This window comes from Diabrotica undecimpunctata, chromosome 6, assembly GCF_040954645.1.
Source record: "Diabrotica undecimpunctata isolate CICGRU chromosome 6, icDiaUnde3, whole genome shotgun sequence".
In the NCBI taxonomy this organism is placed as follows: domain Eukaryota; kingdom Metazoa; phylum Arthropoda; class Insecta; order Coleoptera; family Chrysomelidae; genus Diabrotica; species Diabrotica undecimpunctata.
This window is the reverse complement of record NC_092808.1, coordinates 2323108-2337204: the sequence shown is the minus strand read 5'-3', so window position 1 is coordinate 2337204 and position 14097 is coordinate 2323108. Positions and strand designations below refer to the sequence as shown.

General features: G+C 33.4%; 1 long non-coding RNA gene across 1 annotated transcript in view; it reads right to left on the bottom strand.

Annotated features, from left to right (window-relative positions):
- The window catches only part of LOC140444707 (uncharacterized), a 210201-nt gene extending 206016 nt beyond the window's left edge, over nucleotides 1–4185 (bottom strand). The window contains exon 1 of the long non-coding RNA XR_011951324.1: nucleotides 3948–4185. This is a non-coding gene — a long non-coding RNA (uncharacterized lncRNA). The remainder of the gene's footprint in view (nucleotides 1–3947) is intronic.
- Nucleotides 4186–14097: the final 9912 nt, after the last annotated feature.

Genomic DNA, 14097 nt, shown 5'->3' with positions numbered 1-14097 from the left:
CGAATACTCTAAAAAGGTACAGCGAAACAGGAAATTTTGTACGAAGGCCTGGTCAACGACGCCTAAGGTGCACAACCGCAATTGATGACCGTTTTTGGTTCTTAATTCTACACGAAATCGTTCATTGACATTGATGCACCTCAGAAATGAGCTATTAAATGTTAGACAAGTTAATGTAAATTCACAAACAGTTGGATGAAGATCAAAAGATGCAAATTTAAAGCCCAGACACCCCGCCAAGGTTCCACGTCGTCTCCAAAATCATAAAGCTCGTCGTTTGGAATTTGCAAGAACACATATTTAGTGGAATATCGATAACTGGAAAGACGTTCTTTTCATTGATGATACCAGAATCCTATTATGGAAGCCAGATGGTCAAAAATACGTCTAAAGAAGAGTTGGAGAACGATTCGCCAGCTGCAGTCTCGCCCAGACTGTTAGTATTGGAGTTGATGGCATAATTCTTTGGAAAGGTATTAGTTGGGAGGTACATACCGCACTTGTGGAAGTGATTGGACGGATGACTGGTGATTCTTACGTTTAAAACATCCTGCAAGATCATGTTTTGTTATATCTTGGTTAGATTAAATATGAAAGATTCACGTTAATGCACGATAATGCTCGACCACATGCCGCTGCCATAGTGAGTAATTATCTTGATGAGGTCCAAATTCAAACATTGGATTGGCCACCGTCTAGCCCGGATTTAAATCCAATAGAGCACATGTGGGATTACCTAAAATGTAGCATACGACAAAATCCCGTTCCAAATACGATAGAGAAGGATATGTCCAAAATTTACTTGGAAGCATGCTGAGAAAGATGCAAGCAGTAATAAGAGCTAAAGAGGGGAATACTCGTTACTGATCATGCACTTCTTTCAGTTTAAACCAGTCGTTTAAGCAATTTAAATTATCATTTAAGTTTAGAGTAAAATAACCTTATTTACCTAATATTAAACATTTATTTTTTTCACAATTTTCACTGCATAAAAACTTAAAATTGTTAATTAAACATTGGTAAAATAAACTCTATTTTACAATAAACGACTTGCTTGACCAGAATTTATTTTGAAAAAACAAAAATTTGAAAATTCCAAAATATTCGATATTTTTGTCCATGAGTGTATATTAAAGAAAGAATTGTAACCAAATTAAAAGATAACTGGGCACTATCAGAGGCAGCTAAACATTTTAAAATAAGCAGAACCACAGTTTTTCTATTAATAAAAAATGGAGGGAACAAGAATCTCTCGAAAGAAAGCAAAAAGTATACTAAATTTAGGTATGTAAAAGTAAAATTAATATTTTGTAATATCTCCCTAGATAGAGTAAAAGGAGTCGCGGAAGAAGACGCATCTCCTGGTTAAACAATTTGAGAGCTTGGTTTAACTGCACTTCTGCTGACCTCTTTAGAGCAGCGGTATCGAAAGTGCGAATTGCCATGATGGTTGCCAACCTTCTTAGAGGAAATGGCACATGAAGAAGAAGAAGAATATCTCCATAAGCAATGATAACAGCTTGTAGTTTTCGGTCCATATGCGTGAAAGGAATAATGAAATTGTCTTTTTCAGACAGCTCTTCCCATACCTGTTGTACACTGTGCCAGAGCTCTTCAGCATTTTGAGGTATAAAATTACGCCGATACAACCGTTTTTATATTTCTCGATTGGTTTTAAATCCGGACTGTAGCTAGGCCATGGTAAGGTTTTGATGTTGAAACGATACAATCTCTGTGAATATTTGATAACAAAATAAGAAGCAGGAACACATAAGTCTCATCTCCAAGTAGATATTCAAATTTAAATATTTAGTGTTGTTGTATTACGCTTTATAAAAAGTTTTCACAACCTGGAAAAACTCAGACAAAAGAAAATATTATAAAAAGTTATATTATTTATTGCAGAAATTAGTTACTGAGTTTAGTCGTGAATAAAAACATTTTAATAATTTTTGTATTATTATCACTTTCGCCTTTGTCACGTTATAAATTCTAAAAATCACCACCACATGCCCCAGCAACGAATCTAATGTTAACTTAAATTTTAATTATTGTAGTTTCACTAACTGTACTTTTAATAAATAAATGTTTCGTTATGTTGAGTTATGATTTTTTTTTTCGAAAAATTATCCGCCGAATATCCCTCGGACATTGATGAATGCCTCATAATTTCATGACAAATTTCTCAAGCTCGTTCTCAACTCAGCTTCGGCTTCGTGCTGTTACCAAGGAACGAGCTTTCGATTGTCACGACATTATCTCGTCTGTTATCAATGTCCTAGGGATATTACTACTGATAACAAGACACAATTAAATACCAAAAGGATGGAGGAAAAGCTAGCTAATCTATTATTCGAAAAGGATGATAAGAAACAACCAAACAACTACAGAGGTATCAATTTGCTAAATACTACTATGAACTAAAAATTTTACAAGAATGAATAAATCAGCTCATAGACTTCATTGACTTGAAAAAGGCATGTGACAGATTAAGACTTAAATATGTAATACATATTTTGTAGAATACAGAGATCCTGCTAAGTATTATAAAAAGAATTTTTATTATTTGGGTGCAAAATTAAATGAAGGGTGGGAACACTCGATGGAAATTAAGACAGGCATCAAAAAAAGATCAGCTTTCGTCAAAATGAAAAAATTTTTTGACAGTCATTTTATAAACTTGAAAACAAAAGTTTGTTTAATAAAATGCTACGTATTCTCCGTTCTTCTATATAAAGTAGAGTCATTGACCAAACGAAGCATTTGAAGCACTGAAGAGATTTGAGGCATTTAATATGTGGTGCTATGGATGCAAGTTGAGAATTTCCTGAATAGACAAAGTTACCAACGAATTAATTCTACAGAGAAAGGGTAGAAAGGGCTACACAGAAACTATAAAACGTCGCAAACTAGAATACTGTGGCTAAATCATGCATAATGAACAACGATATGACCTACTTCAAGGTAAGGTGCATGGAAAAAGAGGTCCATGAAAAAAAATAATGTGCTGGCCTCATAACATAAGAAGATGGTTTGCCTTGACCAATACCGGATTTTTAGGGCAGCAATTAACAATGTCAAAATAGCCATGTTATTGTCCAACATTCGTAACGGATAAGAACCATAGGAAGATCTCGTAACAACTTTAATACATAATAATCCTTAGTGCAGTTAATCCTAGATGTTTGGTTAAAGTTTATGATTTAGGATAATGCGCCTCCCTAGTACAAACCAGCTGTACGTAGACATCGTAATGAAACAAATGAATTAGTAGACTTGGACACATTGAATAGCCAGCGTGATCACCAGAACTATTACTCATGGATTATTTTATGTGTGGGCATCTTAAAAATATTATTTATAAAACCAAACTGGAAGATATTAAACAATTAAAAAATTAGAACTAAAATAAACAATACTTCCCACGAGACCATAAACAAACTACAACAATAATTTATTCAAACTTTATAATATTGTCAAAGACAACTAGAGCTATAGTATGAACACTTTAAATAAAGTAGACTTTTACTAGTTTATTGCTAGCTTTCTATACTTAATTTTAGAGTGAATAGTTAATTTGTTTTATGTATCCTATATTAGAAATCAACAAATTTATATCATATTTTACGAACACTGAGTAAATGTATGTTAACAGCAGCTTAAAAATATCGTGTGTTATTTTCAACAAACCCCACTTGCGTTGTTATGCTAATGAAACTGAAAAATGTTTACCATCATTTTGTAAACATATGTCGTGATGAGCTCGTAGCTCGAAAACAAGTTTACATATTTATAAAAGGGATAAACTGTGCAAAAGTATTTACCGTAGTGAATCTCGAAAGCTATAAAATGAAACAGTCTTAAAAATGGTGAAGATGTAAAGTGTGTGTTACGGGGAAGCATGCTGAATAACTAAATGAAAAAATAAGAATAGAATGGATCCAGACCACTCAGAAGTCAATCCTCAGAGGAGAACTATATTTAAAAAACGTACAATCACAAAACAAGTTATTAAAAACTATTTTTGGCACTGGTTCAGTAACACACGTGGTTTTTAAACGAACAAACTGACAGATTAGAGGGTGCAATTGTGCTTTATGTGATACAAGTCTGTACGATCGTGATTTTTGGATCGGTTTTTCGGAAAAATCGCCACGCCAGACCAAATCACATGAGTGGAAAAAGTTTTTCGGTCTTTCGTTTCCGTGCAAAAAGTAAGCGGAACGTAGCCAAACTGGTGTTCCGAGAGAGAACTGGGAACCTCAGACTTGCGCTCCTAAAGCCGTCCCTCATATTGATTTCTGCCTCTTCCCCGCTCGCGCTTTTTACACACGACGGGGGTAGCTACCCCTCTGCGCTACTCTTCTCTCCGAGCAGCCGAGTCGTTTGTTGCTTAACTGGAAATATACAAACTTGTGGCGTTAGTGTACTTTTTGGTAAACCTTTTAAAATGTAATTCCATAAAATATCCCGTATCTAGCGGTAGTAAGACGGGAATTGGCGATTTGGAGAAGACACACAATACGGAAGAAAAAACACACAAAATGTTTCTATCTGAAGTTTCTTTTTTAATTAAAGAAATCGATTTATCTATGATAAACATTTATTATATATATATATATATATATATATATATATATATATATATATATATATATATATATATATTTTAAACGAACATTTGGCTTCATTTAGATGGTTCTCCACTGAAGACCAACAAAAATCTGATTTATTGCATCTAAGCAAACTACTTGACGCGATACCGAAAATTTTTTGTAAGGGCCATGTGTCACCAAATTCCAAGGTTTGAGACAATTATGAACTTCTACAGGGGACATTGCATAATTAGTTGGACAGGTGGAATTTATATGGCGGAAATATTTGATATATTATTTTTTAATTTATGTTTTAATGAAACTTGGAAATAGGGGATAATTTTGTTATTATTTTGAACAAAAAATACGCCAACTTTTAACTGAAGAATAATTGGTATTATTTATTTCGTAAGATGAGAGAGTGGTAAACCTGGCTCAAATTGTCGATGTCGGTTCTTTTGTTTATTGCCGATGAGTTCTTGAGGATCTCACACATTTCAATAAAGGAGCGTTTCTGATGGTTGTTTTGTTTCGCCAGTATTTTGGTATTTGTGAAATCAATGTGATGTTTAGTGGAAATGGCGTGTTGTGCAAGGGCACAAGAGGGTTTGGAAAGTCTGATGTCGCTTTTGTGTGAAGTTATACGCCCTAGAAGAGATCGACTAGTCTGGCCAATGTAGCAGGAGTTGCATTCTGAACAAGGTATCTGATAGACAACATTAGTGTGCTCTAACGAGCTTAGTGGAGTTTTAGACTTGGAGAATAACTTTCCAATGGTTTTAGTATTTTTTAGGGATATTTTGACGGGTAAGTTTTTGAATAGTTTAGTAAGCTTGTTCGTAATTTGTGGGAAATAGGGAAGAGAAGCATATTTTGTGGCTGGTTTTGGGGTTAACGGGGAAATGTTTGTCTGTATGCTATTGGATATGGAGGCTAGTATTGCACCGTTGGGTGCTTCCGAAATAGAATGACCATAGCTTTTAGAGAAACGATATCTGTTAATGATGGATATGGGGTAAGAGTTATCAATGAGAATGGATTTGAGTAAATCCAAGGATTCCCTCTTGTACCGCGTATGGGTCAACGTATGTACTCTAAAGCTAAGAGCTTGTACAAGGTTATGTTTGTATCTTATTGGGTGTGTAGAGTGGTAATTTAAGAACCGGTTGCTCGCCATGTCTTTCCTGTACCACGTAGTGCCCAATCTGTTACTATGTGTGCGTATGATTCGCATATCACGCAAAGTTTGTGTGTTTTTTGTTTTTGTTTTTTGTTTTTTCTTTTTTGGTTAAGTTAGTTTTAAATAAGGAGTAAAGTGTACAGTAGATATGATAACATCGATAACATACTACATATTGAGTTGTAAGTTATGAACTATATCTGTATTTCTAATAAACTCAATGTCATTTGTTATATTTTAGAGAACTGATGAAGCTTTAGAAATATAAAGCGAAACGTCTTCAATAAACTTATGAAGTAGTTGACTTCTTTTTTTATTTGCCAACCTGAATGACCGATTAAACCTCTGAATTCACTAGTTGAATACTTTAGAAATATAAATTGACGGTCGTAGTCTTTACAATGTCTACTTATACAGAGGGTTTTTTCGTATATATATATATATATATATATATATATATATATATATATATATATATATATATATATATATCCGTAAAAATAAACCTGTTTATGTTAATAAAATAACAGAGTGGGTTGTACCTTTAGCACAATAAATAGTTTTGGGGTGTATGATTGTTTAAACTTAAGTATTACTGATATTATTACAGAAATTATACGGCATAATTCTCACACAAATAATCTTGTGTAAGAAGAACGATTGTTCTTGATTCTCGTTTTAGATGAATTCAAACTGTTATCGATTCGCAACAATAAGAATATAATATTATACTTTTACGCTTTCTTACGCTGATCAATCGAAAATAGTATTTACTTACTTAATCAGTAGACCCATTTGTACCTTTCGGTGTTGGGCCGTTTACAATACAATTCATTAAATTACAATATTTGACAGTCTTCTGAGGTGTCCTAGCTCTTAACGATCTTTCTCCATTCCTTCCTATTGGATGCCATCTGTGTTGCTTCCTGCCAAGTCTTACCCTTACTCTGCAGTATCTGCGAGATGTCACTGTTCCATTCTTTAATGGGTCTTCCTCTTCTGTTCTTCCCTATTGGTTTGGCGTCCCACACTCTTTTTACTTGTCTATTATTGTCCATCCGGGTTAGATGTCCGAACCATGCCAATTTTTTCTCTTTGATTGACTCGAGTATCGGTTTGATTTTGAGTCTTTCTCTTATTTCTTCATTTCTGATTCTATCAGTTCTTTTTACTCCTATCGTTCTTTTGAGGTATTTCATCTCTGCTGCCTGAATTCTGCTCTGATGTCTTTTGTTTAATATCCAATTTTCTACTCCATATGTCACTGTAGGTCTATATATTGTTTTGTATATTGTCATCTTGGTCTTTGTTAATATTTCTTTGTTATTAAGGAATTCTCTATTTAGTGCTTGGAATAGTTTTCCTGTGTTTTCCATTCTGTTGTTAAGATCATCCTCGATGTCTCCTTTGTTGTTGATTACTGTTCCTAAGTATTTGTATGAATTTGTCTGTATTATTTTTTGTTGGTCTATCATTACTTCTATTTGATCTTCCTTCCCTTGTTTCCTTGATATTTTCATTATTTGAGTCTTCTCTTTGTTTACGTTTAAGTTGTATTTGCTTGCTTCTAGGTTCCATTTCTCTAAGTTGTATTTCAGTTTTTCTGCAGTTTCCGCAATTAATACTATGTCGTCTGCAAACATACACATCTCAGCATTTATCATTTGCATTCTGTTCCAACCGATGCAGTATTTCTTGAATTTTTTCTTACATTCTTTCACTATCTCATCTATTACATTTATGAATAGTACTGGGCTAAGACTTCCCCCTTGTCTAACTCCTTGGGTTGTTTCAAATGGTTCTGACTGTATATTTAACATTCTTACTGTATTTGTTGTTTTCATATATATACTCTTTGTTGCTTCTATCAGTTCTTCACTTACTTGTTTCTTCTTTAGGCTTTCCCATATATCTTTTCTTTTGACTGAGTCGAGTCCGTTTTCCATGTCTATAAAGCTCAGATGTATTTCTTTATTTTTCTTTAAGGCTTTTTCTATTACTTGTTGCATGGTGAATATATGGTGTGTGTTGTGTCCTTTCCTGAATCCACTTTGTACATCCTCTAATTTATGTTCTATTTCTGTTCTAATTTTCCTTTCTATTATGGTTTCGTATACTTTTGCTGCTACACATAGTAGTGATATACCTCTATAGTTCCTACAGTCTCTTGTGTTTCCTTTCTTGTATATAGGTATAATTACTGCATTTGTCCATTCTCTGGGTATTACTTTTCTCTTCCATATTAGGTTATATATGTATAACAATTTTTCTTTTGCTTTTACTCCTATATATTTCATCATTTCTGGTGCTACTTCATCGCTTCCTGGTGCTTTTCCAATCTTTATCTTTCTTATTGCTTCTTCCAGTTCTTCTTTTTCTATAGTTTCTGGATTTTCCGTGTTTCTCATGAAAACTCTAGTGTTGTGGCTTTCCTTCTCCATTGTATTCGCTTGATTTCCATTCAGTATCAGCTGAAAATGTTCCCTCCATCTTTCCATTATTGTCTTATCGTCGTTTATTATTGTTCCTTCCTTGTCCATTATTTGTTTCAGTTTCGTTTCTTTGTTGCTTCTTAGGTTTTTCAGTGTTCTGTAAAATAATTTTACGTTTTCTGTGCTGTTTTCTTCCATTTTTTCCCCGAGTTTTTCCCAACTTTTCTTTTTCTCTTTCTTAACTATCTCTTTAACTTTTGTTCTTTGTCTCTTATAATTTTCATATTTTTGTTGTGTTTTAGCTTGGATGTATTCTTTCCATAATTTCTTCTTTTCTTTTATATCTCTTTTCACTTCATCGTTCCACCAAGATGTTCGTTTCCCTCTGTTGTTATTTTTTGTGGTTCCACATATTGATTTAGCTGTTTTTATCATCGCATTTTTAAATTTTCCCCATTCTTCTTCTATTGTTTCTGTTATTTCATGTTCATTGTCCATCTCTTTCTCTAGTCCTTCTGAGTATCTTATTCTCGTTGTTTCTTCCCTTAGTTTATAAATTTTTATTATTTATTTGTGTTTTCTGTTTATGTTCTCATTTCTTTTTATTTCTTGTCTTTTGCTTTTGAATGTGGTTTCTAGTAGATAGTGGTCACTACCAATTTCATAACTCCTTTTTACCCTTACGTCTCTTCGAAAATAGTAAATATCAATAAATTTTCAAATAAAAGTTGTGATTTGAGCAAAAATATACTTGAAAATGAACAATTGTATGAACAATGAAATTAATGAGAATTTGCATACCTATAGAAGCAAGCAGAACCGATAATAAAAAAAATATATATAAGTTCGTTTTTATTCTAAAATTCCTGCTGAAAAGCAACTTTAAAATGTTAATTCTAAAATATTTCATCTGACAAAAGTAAAAAATATATTAGCATCTATGAAAATCAGAGGCTACTTCAGGACATGTACTATTTCATTAGAAGATAATTTGAAGGAGATTTATTTTGATACAGATAAGAATGGGATGCAAGGGATAGTGATGCTCAACGTATAGCCTCTCCTATCCAAATGTCAACCTCACCTGCCCGCGTAATGATCTTGATTATGGTCATCCGGTACATCCTGCTAGATCAAAAATGAGGCTCTGACGTCCGAGTGCTGGTATAAGCAATCCCCCACTTACTAACCAATGGCTTAGAGCGGATGAGTTGGTGAGTGCCAGGGCATTCTTTTGTCCTGGGGTTGAGAAATCGGCCCCCAAGGCGGATGAATCAATAAATAATGGTCAACGGCATAAGAATGCAAAAGGCAAAGGGACATCACTGCATTAAAGGCTTATAGAGTACCTCCAGGAAAATCACCATAGAATTGACACTGCAATTGCAAACCGTTACTAATCATGGAAAGCGGAGACCAAGATTCGGCAGGAGAGGAGAAACATATTTATACCACGAGGCCTCTCAGGTCGTAAACACGCGAAAAATAAAGAAAGCTAATTTTAGAATGTGCACATGGAATGTTAGAAGTATATTTGCGGCTGGGAAACTTGACAACGTAATTCAAGAAATGAAAAGAATGAAAATAGACCTAGGGAATCAGCGAAATGAAATAGCCAGAGTCAGAATCATGTAAAAAGAACGGAAGTATATTATATTATTCCGGTAACAGTACAGAAGACCCGCATTACAAAAATGGTGTAGGTATGTTAGTAACATTAGGTGGAGGAAGACTTGAGAATGTTGGGAGTACGAAACTGGAAAGCCAAGGCGAAGAATAGGAGAGAATGGAGACTTATCCTTGAGCAGGCCAAGACCCACCATGGGTTGTGGAGCCAATGATGATGATGATATTAGTAACATCAAAACTGAGTAAATATGTGACCAATTTGGTACCAGTCTCGTATAGAATAATATTACTCCAAATAAATACTCAACCACTTAAAACTAACATACTTTAAATCTATTGCCACGACTGCAGATTGAAAATGACGATGAAATCGAAAAGTTGTATGATCAGATCCAAGACATCTTACAGAAACTTAATAAACACGAAATTTTATATATTATAGGCGACTTCAATGCAAAAATTGGAGAAGGTCGACGAGGTCAGACTGTAGGTCCTTATGGTCTATAACAACCTACCGATCGAGAACAGAGATTGTATGAATTTTGTAAAGAAAACGATATGATCATTGCATATGGGTATAAACTACCCAAGCGACGACTATACACTTGGAAAGCCCCATTTGATGATTGGAATAACCCTGAGTCCTCAAGACATCAAATAGACTATATACTTGTAAAGAACGTGTCCGAAATGCCGTCAAAAAAGTCACTACATTTTCTGGGGCAGATATTGGATCTGATCATCAACCACTTGTAGCAGATATTAAACTAAGGTTAAAACGAATTCAACGACAAAAACCAAAAACCAATGTACCTACTTAACTTTGACGATATAAACATAAAACATAACATTAAAAAAGAATTTAACAATACAATAAAAAACATCGGAGAACAACTAGAAGATCCAGAAGAACTATGGAGTGAATTTAAAAACCAAGTTAATGAAATCTCCACAAACAATGATTATAGAAAAAACTTAATCAAGAAAAATAAATGGATGACAGATGACATCTTGAAATTTATGGAACAACGTCGACTGATAAAATATAATGAAACAGAATATAGACACCTGCAGAGAAGAATAAAAAAAGAGATCAAGTTAGCCAAAGAAAAATTGATGGGAGAAAGGTGCGTCGAAATGGAGGATGTAATATCTAAACACGACTTATTTAATATGCACAAAGAACTAAAAGAAATGAGTGACATATTTAAAAAACGAGTTCCCTCTGTACTCGTTGACAATAATAATAAAATTATTGTAAATGAGCACGAAATAAGAAAATAATGGCAGCTGTATATATCAGAGTTGTTTGAAGATGACAGGAATAATATTGACGAATTCTACCAAAACTGTACTAACGGCCCAAAAATTATGAAATGCGAGGTAGAACACGCTATAAATAATGCTAAAATTAGAAAAGCTTGTGGTTCAGAGGATACACCAACTGAGTTGCTGAAACTAATAGAGGATGATAACATAAAAGTAGTAGTAAGACTTTTTAATTCAATATATAACACCGGAGTGATTCCCACAGATGGCTTAAATCCATCTTTGTCACAATACCTAAAAAATACAATGCGCGAAAATGCCCAGAATATCAATTAATTAGCCTAATGAGCGACATTCTTAAAATTTTCCTAAAAATATTTCACAACAGAATTAGACGCAAATGCGAAGAAGATCTCGAAGATACCCAATTTGGTTTCAGAAATGCTATGGGAACCAGGGAGGCACTTTTGGCGCTTAACATCCTATTACAAAAATGCCGTGACCAAAGAAAAGATGTATGTGCATGTTTCGTGGACTTCGAAAAGGCATTTGATAAAGTACAGCATGTAAAATTAATGCAGATACTGAAAAATATCGGAATAGATGACAAGGATATTCGTGTCATTAAAAATTTGTACTGGAATCAAACGGCTATCGTAAAAATTGGAGATAACTTTTACGATGAAATCTCCATACAACGAGGAGTCAGACAAGATTGCATTTTGTCCCTAAGATTGTTTAATGTTTACTGGGACCATTTATTTAAAAAAAGCACTTGCGAGACAGCTAGATGGAATAAAAATCAACGGGAAACTACTTAATGTGATTAGATATGCAGACGATACAGTAATTCTTTCAGATAATATTGAAGGTCTCCAAATTCTGCTTGATCGTATTCACGAGGTAGGAGAGGAAATGAGCATAAAAATAACCTCAAACAAAACCAAATTTTTAGTGTTTAGTCGTGACAAACATCCCGATGCAAAGCTTCAATTAAACGGAGTCCAAGTTGAGAAAGCCCACAAAATGAAATATTTGGGAACTGTGATAACGGACCAACTAGATCCAGACATAGAAATGAAACGTAGAATAGCAATGACTAAAACTACTTTTACGAAAATGAAGTCATTTAATAATAATAATAAATTGCCTTTATTTAGTCTGTAAAAATTTACAAACAAGAGATACATGAGGCGAAGTCTAGCTAGAGCTACTCCACTTAACCTCAAGTTCACAAAATCAGTTTGAAATAAGTAGAACATGAAACAAAAAAATTATTTATAAATTGACATAAATAATAATATAATATTGAAATGGTAGAAATAGTCATGTGGCTACTAGAAAAATAAGATAAAGAAAATAATTTGTGATGTTATGTGATAAATGATATTAATGATAAATAAAAACAAAAAAAAATCTAAAAATTCTAATGGTAACAATTACGACAACAATATACTATATAATAATAATAACGTTACTGCGATTGTAGTAAAAATTTCTTATAATGCCGCTTCATGAAATCAAGAGATTTACCTCTTAAATTTTTTGTTAAACTATTAAACACTAAAACAGCATTGTAAGTAAACGATCGCTGGAAAATAGCTAGTCTATATCTTGGCAGCATAAGACTATGAGGATATCTCAGATCCAGATTATAAGCGTCTCCACGAAATACTAATTTGTTCCTTAAATAAATAGGATTTGACGACGAAATAATTCGATATATCAATGAGACGAGGTGATATTTGTATAAATTATCTATTGTTAGCCATTGAAGTTCTTTAATTTTGCATGATACACGATCATATTTTCTTATGCCAAAAACAAATCTGCAACAATTATTTTGAATTTTTTTGCAACCTCAATTTCGTAACTTGATCTAAGCAAGGGTAAAATACCAAGAGCCCATAATTAAGAATTGACATAACCATAGTTTCACAAAGTAACTTACGCAATTTAAAGTTTAAAATGCCTTTGCTTCTATACAGTTGACGCATAACTAAATAGCACTTTTTTACTAAAAGGGTGACATGCTCTTGAAAACGTAGCGTACAGTCATATATGACTCCTAAGTTTCTGCAACTATTAACATTTTTTAGAGGTTCATTTTTTATAATTAGTTTTAAGTTATCCTGAACAGTGGCTTTATAATTTTTTGAACAATATAACAAAGAATTACATTTTTTAGCATTCAGTTTAAGATTATGTCTAGTGGAGTAAGTACAAATAGATTCCAAATCCTGATTTATTTTTTGTGACGCTTGATTTACAGAGTTAGGTTCAAAAGAGAAATACAGTTGTGTGTCATCTGCAAAAGAGTGCAATTTCAGATTATTTAAAGATTTATACAGGTCGGATATATATATTGAAAAAAGAAGAGGACCAAGAACCGAACCTTGAGGCACCCCTGAATTGACAGATGCAAATTCTGATGAACTATTATCGATTATGACCTTTTGATAACGATTTACCAAATAAAATTTGAAAAACTGTAAGGAGGTATCATCAAATCCAAAATATTTCAATTTAGCACACAGAAGAGCGTGATCAATAGTGTCGAAGGCTTTAGAAAAATCAAGCAAGATGACTGAGGTTGCTTTTCCTTCATCAAATGATCGAAGTATATTATCGGTTAAGTCAAGAAGCAGGGTCGTTGTACTAAACTCTTTTCTAAAGCCTGATTGTATACACGTAACTACATTATTTCTGAAAATATAATCGTATATCTGTTTATAGATAACCTTTTCTAAAATTTTTGACAGTCCCGGTAGGATGCTTATTGGGCGAAGATCATTAAGTGATTCAGGTTTATTTGATTTGGGCAGTGGTTTTACCAAAGCGTATTTCCAAGTGTCCGGAAAATATCCTACCTCCAAACAACAATTTATAATGTGCGTAATATAAGGAGCAGTAATAGAAAGGGAGAGTTGTAGCATCTTTGCAGAAATATTATCACATCCAACAGCTTCCGATTTTAACCCTAATATAAGTG